This window comes from Mauremys reevesii, linkage group 1, assembly GCF_016161935.1.
Source record: "Mauremys reevesii isolate NIE-2019 linkage group 1, ASM1616193v1, whole genome shotgun sequence".
NCBI classification, from domain to species: domain Eukaryota; kingdom Metazoa; phylum Chordata; order Testudines; family Geoemydidae; genus Mauremys; species Mauremys reevesii.
In genome coordinates this window covers 279,257,610-279,271,221 of record NC_052623.1, presented here as the reverse complement: position 1 = coordinate 279,271,221, position 13,612 = coordinate 279,257,610, and the positions used below count along the sequence as shown (strand labels likewise).

At 41.4% G+C, this 13,612-nt stretch overlaps 1 protein-coding gene across 2 annotated transcripts in view; it reads right to left on the bottom strand.

The window, feature by feature from the left end:
• The window catches only part of TMCC3 (transmembrane and coiled-coil domain family 3), a 217,200-nt gene that overhangs the window by 51,603 nt on the left and 151,985 nt on the right, over positions 1-13,612 (bottom strand). The gene's annotated exons all lie outside the window — the stretch shown is intronic.

Below are 13,612 nucleotides of genomic sequence, written 5' to 3'. Positions count from 1 at the left end.
CCCTGATCTATACTGTACCATAAAATTTGAGAACTAGCCTCCAGAAATTAACCACCTCCAGATTTTAACAACTCTGGAACATTTATTTGACCCAAATATGGAAGGTGAAGGGCAGAATGAGTCTCCTTCCCTCACCCCAAAACTATATTTAAATGTCAACGTGTCTATGCAGGAGTAGTTGATCTGATCTGAGCAGAAACTTACAACAACACTAATGTATTCTTACTCTGAGAATCAAGAGTACAACATAAACACTGAATAAAATGATCTAAAAAGGAGCATGCAACAGCATCTTTCAATTGGACGACCAGAACTTGTGTGACTGAAGTGATGAGTTCTCTCAAGTGGCCTTCCATCACTGACTTTCACCGTAGGTGGAAATTCTGGACACTGTCTTCACACTTTTACATATAAAACTGTAACCAAATGGAACTACTAAGATATTTATACAAAGAGCGTGCCTCAGGAACCTTCAGCTATGTAAACTTTGTCCTCCTGCATCCTCCTCCCCTGCACCTTCCTATAGGCATCCCTTTCTATGTTGTGTCTAGTTGAGAGTGTAGCTCCTTTAATTAGGGACCTGTCTTTTTTAAAATCTGTAAATACATGGACACTAACGGTGCTGCGTCAATAAAAAACAGCAATACCAATGCAACTTGATCACCTTACCAACCTTTCTTCCAACACAAAGCTTTTGTGCTTTAACAGCGAAGACCCACTGCACTCTCTCAGTCTCCCAGGAGGATTGTTTAATCCCAGAACACAGATGAGCAAAAGTGGCGTCTCAATGAGGCACAGAACTTTTTGCTGCCTGTGGACAAGTCAGCTACAGAAACGGGTTGAAATAACCAGTTATTAGAGTCAAGGTGAAATTGACTGGTCATAAGATACTGGAGCTTAGGTACTGGAGCTTAGGTCAATTAACAATTAAGACAGTGAGCCAAACCTTAGTAAGTTTGTTATACAAGTACTGCAACTCTTCTGTCACTCTTCACAACAGGCCCTCTCCTTCTCCAACACCCCTCTGTATAAACCCACTTCAGTCTGAAATATTAGGTGGGGTAGATGACAACATTCAGATTTCAGCAGTAGAAAAATCTGAGGCAGAAAAATAGTAAAATGGGTGGAGCAGGGGCCTACTCTTGAAATTTTTGAAGCATCAGGTTTTAAAAACAAACAATCAAACCCACATATTTCATGCAAATATATATAACGCTACCTGGTATTTAACTGAAGTTCTGTAGTAGAAAAACCTGCTAGGCAAGGCACAGGAGCCGAGCATCTGTCAGCACAGCAATGCCCCCTACTTAAGTCACATAGTTCAACAAAAGTGTTGGGTGGCGGAATGGGCTCTCCCTGAGCCAGGCAGAGCTCCTGACTGGCTGTCTCCTTTTGGTGAGCAATAGAAGGTTCCACAACTTTGTACAAGAGTCAATTTTGCTTTGCAGTCTGACCCATAAAGCCAGAATGAAAGTGCCTCTCCTCTCTGCTTTACCCTATTATTGCTCTGCCCCATGAGTGTAAATGCAAAGAAAGAATTGCGGAAGAAAAGACAGATGGATACATAAGTTGAAGGGATGAAAAGGGCCAAGAGGGATGGGGACAGGCAAAGAAAGGAAGAAAAGAAAGAGCAGAGAAACACAGTTGTTGTTTTAATCTGGAATTTCTGTAATTCTGCGTCAAAATTGTTTGGATATCTTAGTTTAAGATGATATACAGAAATGTTGCTGGTAGTGCTCAACAACTATGCAATAAGCCAGTTAAAATATTCTGTAGAAAATGCTACTTGAAATCCCATTAGCAAAGTATTTACTATTTTAGTGTGGACAAGGAACACTGCCATTAACACATGCAGATACCTGATGCTGGTGCAGCTATACTGCTTGTATGACCACCACTCACAGGAGTGCTACTCCACTTGTATCTGAGTAGGTGTGAGGGGGTACTATCTGCTGGGCTTTTGTATGATAGAGCTGAATGCAATCCAAAGTACACATGTCTGCTATCCACTTCACCATATCAGGTGGCTGCCAGCTCCTTTGGGGCGGGACGGTTGGGGCACATACTTCTGTCATTTATGAAATCAACAAACAGATCATTTATTTACATTAATGCACTGTGAGGTGTGAGGTCATGGCAGACTAGAGTCAGTCATTTTTTGAAGAGGGTAACGTTGCACAGAAAATTAGCTTTTGGGGGGAGTAAGGAAGCAAGTGACAAAATATTTTGCAGGTCTGGCAGAGAAAGCTAAGGACAGTCCTGACATGAACCAACAAGAAACCTGATGCAGTCTCCAGTAAGAATGAAACCGAAACTCCTAGCATGACAGTACAAGTCACAAAAATGAGCTAATTTGCATATTGAGCAATAATATGTACATCATACAAACCTCAGTAACTGTAGAGATAGCAGCTATTACAATTTTATTCTTCTATTTGCATGTGTGTGGGGTCAGAAAGGGAAACAAAAAGACACTTCCATGTCTGCCCTTAAGACTGAACTTTCAGCTTTGTACAATAAGCCTAACTGTATACAGGTCCCCATTTTCCACACTTGCTTTGAAGTGCTGCTGACTGCAACACCTCTTGCTTATTCCAAGTGGGTCAAGAGAGAGCAAAAAAATATGGGCCTGGAAACATAGTTGGGCCTTTTCTGGCTGGCTGACAGTAGAGTTGAAAGGCCAGCCATATAAGTATCTTTCCCCTTTCACTCCAAGATACTGCAAATTTCTAGTGAACAAGGTAGAACAGCCCCAAGTGGAGGAAGAAATGGTTTGGCAAACAGAGCCAGAAAAATGGAACTGCTACTAGAGTTATTGGATTTATGTGACGTATGTCTTACTGCTTAACATTTTAATGGATTTGATTAGTCTTGCTCATGCTGATGTGCAATATTTTATTTCTTCTGTTTTTACTGCAGAATAGTCCAACTCCAAAAACAAAGAGCAGCTAAAGCTTCTTACACCAATGTTTACTTTCCCACCCCATGGTTCATGTGGCAATTTTATAATTTTGCTCATTGTTCTCCAAGAGTCACAAAGAGGCTTGAGGTCTCAGATGATACATGGAGCCTAAACACTGCAAGTGAGACTGAAGTCATCCCTCTCCAGCACCTTTATACTTCACTGCAAATAAAATTCTATAATTTCTTCACAGCATCTACTTTAAGGACTGCTATCAACTAGATTACAACTCTAGTTCATTCAGTTTTTGAGCCCTTTTAGAATGGGGTCAAGTTCATTACTAAGTAGCTCCAGGTTTTCAATTCTTTCCTCTTGGCTATCTGCAATTTTAAACCAAAGCGTCTTGTCTACTATAACTGCTGAAACATGTTTAATGGACACTGGAATTCTTACTTAGCATGTCTGATGAACCATAGCCTTACCTCCCATTGATTTAAGCCAGAAGAGAAATAAGCCAATCTCCCACCAAGTGAGAAAAATAATGCATCTTTAGCTGCCCTAGGTATATTTTTTGCACTGTAGGCTACCAAGATAGACTGTACTGAATTAGAAAATGTTAGTGCCAGTTCTGCCTTTAAAGTGTTTCTATTTTGTGGCACTCACATGACCAGACACTGATATATGACAGTGTATTTTACATTAAGCGCTAGCTCATACTTTTTGTATGAAATGTAACATAATTTAGAATAGAAATAGAAAAGTTAATGCTGCAAATCCAGAAATACAAGTCATCTTGGCCAACCCCGATGACTTGTCCCTCCCATCATAGTATTTCTGATACTGAGATATCAGAAGCACACTTACAAATCCACTGTGGATATTTTTTTTAAATCAATGACACTGAAGCATTCCCACCTCATTTTTCCTGTAATCTCTTGTTACGTGTTTAAATAAATCTATTTTTTTTTAAAAAGGAAGTAGGATTAATCTCAAATGTGTCAATCCTGTCCTGAAGGTTTGTTTGAATCCCAAGACTAACTAAATTAATAAATCCTTAGTGCATACAAAAAACTGCAATGACTTTTAAGTCCAACACATGGAAGTCAACATACTTGACTTAATGTCATCTACAGGCTATAATTCACTTTCAGTCTGTGTGACTTGTCCTCTTGAATGAGAGACAATTGCTACATCATTTGAAAGCTTCCCTTAATTACTGTTTTAGGGTCCAATCCTGCAAATCTTTATGTATGTCAGTAGTTTTACTGAAATGCACAGTCCTATTAATTTCAGTGGAACTACATGAAATGAGTAAAGACGGACACATACAGTGTTTGGTAGATCTAGTCCTTAGTCAGCAATTAAAAGGATAGACACTTTCAAAGGACCATGTCAATTAAAAAAAAACAACCCAGACATTTCTTTGTTTCTGTTAACACTATCTTTGATTAAAAAAAAAATTCAATTTAGTTATCAAACACCACACCGATTTAGGACCAAAACTGACACAAGATCACTCCTTTAGAAGTTTAACACCAACCCTTGGACTTAAACCAGATGAAACTTTACAAGGATACATCTATTATACTACAACTATAGTCTACTGATTTAGGACAGAATTATGAAAACAGGCTGTATATATTCATTTAGGACCTGTTTCAGAGACCAATGAAGTAAATGAAAAGACCCCAATTGATTTCAGTGCATATTGGATCAGGTCCTTAGTTATTTTTAATCAATAACATAATAATACAAATAATACTTTGCACTCACACAGCCTCTCTCATCCAGAGATATCAAATAAAGACACATAAGCATTACTAATCCTAGTGTACAAATGGCTAAGCAAGATCCAAAGGTCACTGACTTATTCAAGCCCATGCAGCCAGTTGGTGGAAGGATTTGGAATAGAAGAACCCAGGTTTCCTGACTCAAAACTAGGTTTAGGATTAGATTTTTATCAGTAAATGTTGGTAAACATTAATTCCTTCATACACCCATAAATTATCATCAAAATTTTACCAATAGGCAAAGTAAGAAAAATGGTGCTTTCAAACGTATTAAAGTTTGATTTAAGGCTATTTTGCATATTTTGACATGTGAGGTTTAATTAACAACACTAATGGAAGTTACAAATTACTTTATCTGAACATACCAAAAGTATCAATGCTTTCATTCATTCTACCATATGATTCCTAAGCTCTCCCTCCAATTACACTCCCTCTTCAACATCTCCCCAAACTGAGGTCAGGCTTGGATTGCAATGCATTTGCCTATTGTGTCAAGATGCTGAAACTTGATATCCAGCAGTGCCCATTTGATTTATAACCTGAACAGCAGTACAAATCAAATCAGCTTCACAGTCTGCATCCCACCGGAGTAACTGTCCTTTTGCAAGGCTGCCAAATTAAGCGTCCTTCTAAAAGTTACCCAAACCAACTAAACCAAGAGAATCAAACCAAATAATTAAAACAAGCGTGTGTGTGTGTGTACACAAAACATCTTTTTTACTATGTTTAAATTAGTTAACTTAGACCCTGATCCTGCAAGCAATATGCACAGTAACAAGGATCCACGAGGGGCATAGCAGCAGGAATGAGTCATTGCACTGTTTTGGCTAGAGCTGTGCAAAATTTTCTGGCAGCGACCCAAAGCGTAGTTCACACACATCTACCCAGGTTCAAAAATGCTCAGTCAAAAATCCATTCAAACTTCGAAGAGAACTCTGGTCCCCATTTCCATTTTGCAATCATCTTCGTAGAAGCAATGGTGTCTGTCGGGGGGGGGGGGGGGAAACAGTGGCCTTTAATCTACCACCGAAATATGTGTGGGCACAAGGATCTATTTGCACAGATCACAGGACTGAGGCATAAACTAGTAGTACACTGAGACACAGGCAAACATTTTAAAATACATACTGAACTGTGTAACAATTTTTTCACCCTACCTTATTTCACTTGGTTTAGCAATTTTTTTTTTTTAATAACAGCAGCCATTATTATTTCAGCTGTATTTAATCTGGAAATTGAACGGATACAAAAGAAATCTACTTTGTCAGCTCCCTGCTGTTCAATATTGTTCTACTGGAGTATTCAGTTAAAAATGTTTTGAAAGTCAGCAATTTAGAAAACTCTCCTATTACATTGTTGAAATATCCGTGTTTGGCTAGGAGCATCCTCTAAAACAAAAAGCATTCATTTTATCCTAGCTATATTTTCTTTTTTTTCCCCTGCAGTTTTAGATTTTTTTTCCCTCCTATTCCTAGCATCCTGGCAGTAGGCATCCCGTCATTTTATAGTACACCTCTACCCCAATATAACGTGACTCGATATAACAAAAATTCGGATATAACGCGGTAAAGCAGTGCTCGGGGGGGGGGGGGTGCGCACTCCGGCAGATCAAAGCAAGTTCGATATAATGCAGTTTTACCTATAACGCGGTAAGAGTCTTTGGCTCCCGAGGACAGCGTTATATCGGGGTAGAGGTGTACCTCAGGACAGGGCACCCAAGTCTTCAGAGATGCTGTGAGATAATGATAGCCATATCAGCTTTTAAGGAGGCTTGAATAGTGTTTTGCTCATCACATTATCTTGAATTTTTTTCCCCTAATGTAGGAACATTTGTACAGATGCTCAAGTAGCCTGGATACAAAATATTTTGGAGGGGTTCTTTTACAATACTTTCATTAGAAATAGCTTGATATTTACAGGGACACTGTCAATATACCATTTCATAAAATGTACATATAAAGTATAGATTATATTGTAAATCCTCATGTTACCATCACAGAAAAAATATTTTATCCAGCACTCTGAAAATGCACTTGTAAAAGAACTTGTGTATCTATTATTAACTTAGACTATCAAACTTAAACACGTTAAAAGTGTGGTTTCCTTTTCACCATATATGCAGTTTACTTTTGCACTGCACTTAGCGTGGATAGTGGAGCTACAATAGCTAGTTAAACTGATCATAAACAGAAAATGTACATTCTAGTTATGCTACTGTAGCATAAAGCTCCATTGAGGATTTTGGTTCAGATCCATTTCTCTATATCAAATGCTGTAAATCCCCAAATCTAAAACCCTGAGTTTGTCTGAAAACCAGATCTGAATTTTGTAGCAAAACTGTCACTTGTTTGAAATAATTTTTAAAAGCAGACACTTGTCATTGATTTAAAAAAAAAAAGTTTTTGAATCTCCAGTACCATCCTGCTATAATTTTTGTTAGCATTACACACGGTATGATGTGTCCTCAATGGTTTCTTAAAACATGGCTAAAATAATGCTGATAAGAAAAAAAATGTGGGTTGAACATTAGTCAAGGCCTAAAAACATAACACTTGGATATGTAGTAATGCTTTAAAATGTACACTAGTTAAGAATATGGGCAGAGAACATTCAAACATATGGAATTACCAGCTCTGATACTTACAACATGTCATTCACCAGGTACTGTAGAACTGTAGTAAATATCTACTAATTGTTTTAACACAGTGAACCACATTCACCCAGGCATAAACCTACTGAAACTAAATGGAGTTACACCAAGTATTAATTTCATTCCAATTGTTGTGATAGCTATGAAATGTGTGTAACATTACTTCACCCCAGACCCCATTCCATCTTCACACCAGACATCATATTACTGGTCCTATCTCCAAGCCAGGTACAGAAACGTAGTTCATTAGCTCCAGCAGCATTAGCTTGCATTTTTCCAAGCTGAATCTCATATTGTTGCATTTTCCCTGTGTTTCTGATCTCTTTAGGTCTCTTCATGTTTCTCCTCCAACTCTCTTAGCGATTCCAAAGGAAAGATGTAGCAGAAAAACAGATGATCTAGAAAAGAAAGTGATTAGAGGCCACAAAAGACTTCTATATGAGGAGAGATTAAAAAGACTGAGGTGAGCTGGATGAAAGGGATCATGAGAGAAGAACATAAAAAGTATGAATGACTGCAGCAAAGGTGGATCAAATGCTTCTTTTTTTACCTTTTCTAATAATGCAAAAAGAAGGGGACTCCTAAGTAGACTTAGGCGAGAAAAGGAATTTTTGTAATAATAAAATAAATAACCACATGGCATTTATACAAGTAATGAGAACATCCAGTTATATTAGATCGATTTACGTTTTTTAAGAAGGGATAAACTCGGTGCTTAATTTGTGATAGGGCTTGCCAGGGCTGAGCCCAGGCACCTCTAGGCTTGGCAGTTCATAGTCCCGGCACTTCTGGGCTTGCTGCATCAATTATCAATGTAAAAAAATTGCTCGAGCCCCAGCACCAAATTGCTTGAGCCCTGGCAACTTTTTCATTACAAATTAAGCACTGGATAAACTCATCCTTCAGGTTATAAACCTGCCACTAATTGATGTGGATTAAGGCAAAAAACAAAAAAACTTTACTTATGGGCAGGAAATACAGTAATTAGAGTTTCCTGCACCTTCTTATGAAGCATCTGATACTGGTCAATCAGACAGGGCATCTGACTACATGGACCATTGATATGACTGAGTAGGGCAATCCCTATTTGGTTATGCTTTAAAAGTTTGGGTTTTTTTCCAAAAAGGATTGTCTTGAAGGACATTGTGGAAGCAATGAGACTCTTGGTACAGGAACTCCTCACTTAACATTGTAGTTAAATTCCTGAAAAATGCGACTTTAAGCAAAACAATGTTAAGCAAATCCAATTTCCCCATAAGAATTAATGTAAACGATGGGGTTAGGTTCCAGGGAAATTTTTTTCACCAGACAAAAGACTAGAGAGAGAGAGAGATACACACACACACACTATAAGTTTTAAACAAACAATTTAATACTGGTACACAGTGATGATGATTGGTTGAGGTGAAGCTTGGTTGAGGTGGTGAAGTCAGAGGGTGGGATATTTCCCAGGGAACAGGGGCGGCTCCAGGCACCAGCACGCCAAGCGCATGCCTGGGGCGGCAAGCCACGGGGGGTGCTCTGCCGGTCGCCGCGAGGGCAACAGGCAGGTTGCCTTCGGCGGCATGCCTGCGGAGGGTCTGCTGGTCCCGCGGCTTCGGCAGACCTCCCGTAGGCATGCCACCGAATCCGCGGGACCGGGGACCTCCCGCAGGCAAGCCGCCGAAGGCAGCCTGCCTGCCGTGCTTGGGGCAGCAAAATACCTAGAGCCGCCCCTGCCAGGGAATGCCTTACTGCTAAATGAACTAGCAATTGACTGAGCCCTCAAGGGTTAACTCTCACAACAATCTACAAGGCAGCAGGAAAGGAGGGAGGGCAGAAACACACAACCTGTGTGTTTAAAAAAAAAAAAAGTACATTCCCCCTTTAAGTAGCTGACCGCAGGCTTAAGTACACTGCCTTGTTAATTAAATCAGCTTGCTGAGACCTGAGATGGCAGCTACTGCCTCCCTCTGTAGTGTCTCCCCCCTGCTCTATGGAAGATGGGGTAAGCAGGGTGCAGGAGCAGGGAGGAGGGGGAGACACCCTGACATTAGCCCCCCTCTTCCTCCGTACAGCAAGCAGGAGTCTCTGGGAGCAGCTCGAAGGCAGAGGGCAGGAGCAACACATGGCAGTGGAGGCGGCGGGACAGCTGCTGCACAGGGAATTTAGGAGAGTGGGGAGCGGATAGGGGGCAGGGGCGGCTCTAGGAATTTCGCTGCCCCAAGCACAGTGGCACGCTGCAGGGGGGCGCTCTGGCAGTCGCCGGTCCCGCGGCTCCGGTGGACCTCTTGCAGACGTGCCTGTGGAGGGTCCGCTGGTCCCACGGCTCCGGCGGACCCTCGGCAGGCACGCCTGCGGGAGGTCCACTGGAGCCGCCTGCCGCCTTCCCGGCGACAGGCAGAGTGCCCCCAGCAGCATGCTGCCCCTAGCGCGCGCTTGGCGTGCTGGGGTCTAGAGCCAGCCCTGATAGGAGGGCTACTGGTCCACCCTGGTTCCAACCACCCACCAGCTAGCTGCAACGGGCTGCTCTTCCTGCAAGCAGCGGACAAAACAGGTGGCTGCCACACAACATTAGAAGGGAACATTTCACAATTTTAAACGAGCATGTTCCCTAATTGATCAGCAACTTAACATCGAAACAACGTTAACCAGAACAACTTTAAGTGAGAAATTCCTGTACTTCTTTGCCTGGCTTTTGTTAACTGCATTGTTCCAAAAGACTTCAGTTGTTTTAATGGATTACAGATAGAGATGCAGTTGATGATGGACCACAATCTTAACCAAGGCCTAGAAGTGGAGTAGGAACCAGCCAGTGGAGGGTGTGGAGCTCAGAGTCAGGGATGACATACTATAGCAGCTCTTCCTATTGAGAAGGTGAGCTGCTGCATTCTGTGCAATTTGAAGTTTCTGTATCACTTCAACCTTCAGCCCCAGAATTACAGCAATCCAGTATGGAAGCAATGAATGCATAGATTGCTTTGGCCAGATCCTCACTGGGGTGGATGGAGCAAAGTCTCCTAGCAAACAGAATTTCTTGATGCGGATACTAAATTCTGCAGAAACCTGAAGCTTTGCACCTCTTTGATGAATTAGGGAGGAAAAGACACCTTGAAAGGAGGAGAAAACAGTGGCCTAGCTAGTTCTTCAAAACATTGCGTCTTCTTGACCAGCATCAATTTAATTTTCCCAGACAAGAACGAGACAGCTGTTCTTCATTCAAGTGCTCATCTCTTTTAGGCAGTGGGATCTTTGTGATGGTGTTGACTGTATAGAAAATGGGACTGCCCCCCAGCTTGGGGTCATTGCTGTTTAGCTAGCAGGCAAGCCAAAGAGGTCTGACGGCTTCTCTACGTGGTCTCAGGTAGAAACTGAAATGGAGGAAGAGCCTCTGGCGTGTTAACTACAGTGAAGTTTAAAAATTACTTTTCTTCCCTTTCCGGAGATTCTACCATCTTGATACAGCTTCAGTTGCTCTGCTCTTCCTTCCCACTCCCCTTCTCATAAAAGAAGAAATGACCCTCCTTCACTACAAAGCAGCAGCATGGCTTGCTGCTCTGCTTCCTACTCACCCCAACCCCTCCAGCTAAAGGATAGCAGAGTTTGAACTACTCTGCTCCTTCCTTTCCCAATTCTCAGGGAATGAGCCAGAAGCTATTCAGCTCACTTATCCAGATAAAACTACTTGTCCTAGGTAAGTGAGAGCAGAGTTTTTCCAACCTCCAGCCATATGATGCATAAAACTATCCAGTTACACAAGACTCAGTTTTTTCCAACTCTTTTGATTTTATCACAGGTCTCTTTATATTGGGAATTTTTCTTAAAGCCTTGGCTCCTAGAGTCATGTGATTAGATCAGTGCCTCAGCTTGCATTTTAAAAAAAGTAAGTTTCTAGTCCTCATGGTTGCAGAGAAAAGCTTTAAAATATGAACCCTGATGTTTAAGCCATCAGAATGCAAATAAAAAAGAAATTTCATTCTTTTTGGACACCTGGAGTTGGCAATACTGAAAACTGGTCATGCTGCTTTGTTCGAGCTATTAAGTCAATCTGCCGGTTTGAAGAGACTTCAGTTTAAATTCACAAATAAATCAAGACACATCAAGAATAATACACAAGTTTTCTTCTGTCATCATGCTAAGCGATATACCATGTTTACCTTCCAGAAAGAAAAGAATTAGAAGGTATAAAACTAATTTGCTCAACGCTATACAAAGAAGTAGACATCAATACTGTTGGTTTATGTATAACGTGTGTCAAATTTATAGTGCAAAGGCCATGATATGCTGATAGCATACCAACAGTAAAAGCCACAGTGAATGAGGTTACTTAATTTAAAACATTTCATTATGCAGAAACAATCTGAAGCACACTATCTCTTGTCTAGCAGTGCCATTTAATGAGATGGGAGGGGTGGAAAGAAAGACTAGCATTCTATATAGGGAAAGGAAGCAGTCTTCCTCCACAGATAAATAATCCAAGTACTTCAAGCTGTGAAGCTCATTTATTTTGAAGCACTAAATATCTTGTCTCAGTAGAAGAGAGAAAGCAGAACAGCTATTTTTGCCCACAGCCAGAGCCAGCAAGAGGAAATTACAATACAATGAAGAGCAGGGTTGCTTTCTTTTGCTTAACCAGAGTCATAAACACAGAGAGTACTTCACCTGCTTAAACTGAACAGGTAGCTGGAGATTTGAAATTTGTACACAAACTAGCCAAACCCATCCATAGTGCAGTCAGACATGTAATTATACACACATATTATGATCACTAATATAACAGGTGCATGTACATGCAGATATCATGCAGTCTCTTAAAAAAAGACACAAAATAATCAGACAAGACAAATCTAACCTCCACTGCACCATGAGAAAAATGCCCCCAATGAAATTGTACATCATGGAATCTATAGTATATAAATATATTGCTCCAACCCTCTTAGAAGTAATTTTAGCATGTTGGTTGCCAGGTGTCCAGTTTTCAATCAAACACCAGGTCGAAAAGGGACCCTCCCCAGCCTGGTGAAAATGAGCGAGCGAGTGAGGGAGGATGGGGGAGAACGAGCAACGGAGGGAGGGGGAGATGGAGTGAGCAGTAATAATTTCTCCCTACTGTAGAGAAATAATTTGCTCTGCAGATCTTCACTTTAACAGAGATTGAAATAAAAGAGCCTTTGCTTGTATTACCTAACCAATTTCTGAGGGAGACATCCCAGGGGTGTCTAAGCATGAACAGGTTTCAGAGTAGCAGCCGTGTTAGTCTGTATCCGGAAAAAAAAACAGGAGTACTTGTGGCACCTTAAAGACTAACAAATTTATTTAAGCATGAGCTTTCGGATCCGAAGAAGTGAGCTGTAGCTCACGAAAGCTCATGCTTAAATAAATTTGTTAGTCTTTAAGGTGCCACAAGTACTCCTTTTTTTTTCTTCCCCGGATACAGACTAACACGGCTGCTACTCTGAAACCTGTCATTATGCAAGGCACTGCATTTAGCTGTATGGAAATCCATCAACTTCATGAAAAAGCATGAACAGTTAATATTCAAAGAATTAAACAGCCAGTTCTCTGTTCACGTTTTGTAGTTGTTTTCCATTACTCTCAGCTTGAGCTAGTGTCTTTAGTGAATTTATCTTAAACTTCAGTTTCTACAGTCTGTCAACAGTCATTCAGTTTCAGTTTCTTACGCAACACAGCAATGAAGCAATGTTTGGGTTCTAAACACTGAATGGGAAAGTTTATTAAAAGTTTTCCTTTAGGTTAAATAAAATAGTCATCGAAATAGCTCTTTTGTGATATTTATTTAAAAATAGAGAACCTACGTTTTGGTCCAGGTTTCAACCGAGAGCATGTTTTCAAAAGCACATCTGAATGCAAGGCTCACGCTGCCACTGCTTACACGCTACACAGAGCTGCAGCGGGCTTGTTACATGGCAGTTCCTCAGTCTCTCGTTGTGTTGCCCTCGCTTCAAAAAAAATACACAGCTGCGAGCCCCACAACGGCCGCGGCTTTTAGTCCTCGGGAGGAGCAAAACAAGCTGGTTTGTTACCTTTGGACTGGAACTAAGCGTGTCACGCGCCGGCCCTGAATCCCTCACCCGTCGCGCTCCCACTAACCTCCAGCCACCACCAGTGCCCCACCGCCAGCGCAATCCGGCGCGGAGCGATGGAGCAGCGGGCCAGGCGCGTTCTCTGCCCAGGCACCCAGCCGCTGCTCCGGGCCGAGAGGCGCTGAAATGTGAGGTGAGCCGGACCCTGGCCGAAGCGGTCGGGTTCGGCCCCCAAGCCGCGCAGCTC